The 2,699-nt window shown below is 32.4% G+C and overlaps 1 long non-coding RNA gene across 1 annotated transcript; it reads right to left on the bottom strand.

Annotated features, from left to right (window-relative positions):
• Positions 1-458: 458 nt before the first annotated feature.
• LOC131050883 (uncharacterized) lies at positions 459-1,698 on the bottom strand. The gene is made up of 2 exons (XR_009107053.2): positions 1,258-1,698; positions 459-863 (listed from the first exon to the last, which is right to left on the bottom strand). It is a non-coding gene; the product is annotated as an uncharacterized LOC131050883 (long non-coding RNA).
• Positions 1,699-2,699: the final 1,001 nt, after the last annotated feature.

Genomic DNA, 2,699 nt, shown 5'->3' on the forward strand with positions numbered 1-2,699 from the left:
CCAGTTATTTTAAACATTTTTTACTTTCAATACTCTTTTAAGATTATTTTGTATTAATATTTGATCTTTAAGATATTTTTCTGATATATAGGGAAAAACAAGAAAGTCCAGTCCACTAATTCTCAGATTCAGTGATTCTTTGCAACAACGATCAATTGTATTTTCATTTAATCAATCATATCAGAATCATATTATGATCAAATAGACAAAGAAAAGGCAAATAGATTAATAATGGGCATAATTGCTGAATATATTCATTTAACATGCTTTGTAACAAAATGCGAGTTTTCCTGTGCAACTCAAAAAAACAAATTACAGAATTTCTTTGCTTGAAACATGCAACCTTTATCCCCAACGAACTCAACCTTCCAAGATTTCACAAACAAACACAAATTGTAACAACAAACAGAAATAATTACAATTCAAGACAATTCTCTTAGTTTTGAATAGAAAAAGAATATACAATTGTCTTAGTTTTGGATAGAAAAAGAATATACAATTTATTGTGGGATCCAAAGATCCATCTGTAGAATGCTTAGATCTTTCCGCGGCAAGAAGAACAACGTCATCTGTGAAGTTCTTGGATATTGAAGAAATCAGATGATCCAGCACCAATTTCAGTACAGCCTAATAATCCATCTCTGCACTGCTTAGATTGCATTTGATCTGCCATTCGCATTTGAACTCAATTGATATTCTCTGCAAACTCCTCCCTGTCTTCAGATTGCAGAAACAAAAACCCTCTAGAGAATCTTGGATTTCCAGGTGGAGTGAGAAATGCTGTTACAATAAGATTGGCATCCTCCATAACTGCTCGGTGTTGCTTCCATTGCATAAGGAAGCAGCTTCAGAATTTAATGACCCTGAGCATGGAAGCAACACTGAGCAATTATGGAGAATAACTCCAAGATTGAAGAAACAAAAACTCCAAAGTAAAAACCCGCCAAGAAACAAGACACTTCTAAGACTACACAACAAGAAATCTCAGCAAAGAAGGAAGAAATAAGAAAGTACCGGCCGAAGCTATAGAAAAAGAAATACTTTCTCTCTAAATCTATGTATAAATCCATGTGCACTGTAATATTTAAACATGTAATGCTAAACACCCTAGCATCATATTAAATGGTGTATATCAAGAGTAACTACTCCCAAAGTAATAACACATAGATTGCCTATCAACACTATCAAATAATTTAATCATAACTTTTAGATTTTCTATTGTTATATTTGCCAAAAAAAAAACTTGAAGAGAATTACCTTTCATCTTCCATTCGCACTTGAACTCTACTGAAATTCTCTGCAAATTTATCCCCGTCTTTAGATTGCAGAAACCCTCTAGATAATGTTGGACAGGCTCTTGTGCATTCTCTAGATAATCTTGGACTAAGAGAATGCCAGGACAATCTTCTTCGCCATAATTGCTCAGTATTGGCGAAGAAGATAGTACTAGCATTTCTCTCAGTCCACCTGGAAATAGGTTATCTGGTTCATCATCATATTCTTCTGCACAAGAGTCTTTCCAAGATTCTCTAGAGGGCCTCTGTCATTTCCTATTCCGCTTCAGAATGTCATTATTAGTTGCTGTGGTTGACAGTGCCAAGATTGCAGAAACAAAAACTCCAAAGGGAAAACAGAAACAAAAGAATATAATATCTTGAAAATGAATACCCGCCAAGAAACAAGAGACTTCTAAGACTACCCCCCAAGCTATGGAGAAAGAAATACTTTCGCTCAATATAATATAATATCTTGAAAATGAATACCCGCCAAGAAATAAGAGACTTCTAAGACTACACAACAAGAAAGCTCAACAAGAAAGCTCAGCGAAGCAAGAAGAAACAAGGGAAGCTAACAGTGACCTAAACTAACAATTTGTCATAGTTTTCTTAAACAGCAAGAAATCTTAACTGGAGATAATATAACTAATAAAATAAGTCTTATGGATAACTGGAAGTAACAAATAACTATAAAGAAGATAACTAAAGATAACTGGAAGTAACAAATAACTATAAAGAAGATAACTAAAGATAACTGGAAGTAAAAAATAACTGCAAATAAGAAAAATAATAAAATATGATTTACAGTAAAATAACTTAAGTAAATTGACAGTTTTGAAAGAAGATAAATAATAAAATATGTCTTAGAGATAACTCAACAAGAAAGCTCAACAAGAAAGCTCAGCTAAGTAAAATAGGTCTTACGGATAACTGGAGATAATATAAACTTGAGATAATATAAATAATAAATAACTGGAGATAATATAAATAATAAATAACTGAAAAAAAATAATAAAATAGGTCTTATGGATAACTGGAAGTAACAAAGAACTAGAAAGAAGATAAATAATAAAATATGTCTTAGAGATAACTGGAAGTAAAAAATCATGGGCTCTTGTTGTGTTGTATAATGTATCCTTCTATAACTTATAAAATCATTAACAAAGAGAATTTATAGTTTCAAATAGGCTCCCACAAGGAAGACGTAGAGAGTAGTTAATGCACACACAAGAACTATTCAAACTCTAAACTTGAGAAAGGTGTAGACAGAGAAAGGAAGACGTAAATATGTAGATATAGAGTACGAGAGATAGAGATAGAGGGAAAGGTAGAGAAAGATAGAGAGGATGAGAGAGACATAGATATATATGAATACAGAGATGGGAAGAGAGAGTTGTAGAGAAGGAGAGAAATAAATGTAGA

The sequence above is a fragment of the Cryptomeria japonica genome, chromosome 11 (genome assembly GCF_030272615.1).
Source record: "Cryptomeria japonica chromosome 11, Sugi_1.0, whole genome shotgun sequence".
Classification (NCBI taxonomy): domain Eukaryota; kingdom Viridiplantae; phylum Streptophyta; class Pinopsida; order Cupressales; family Cupressaceae; genus Cryptomeria; species Cryptomeria japonica.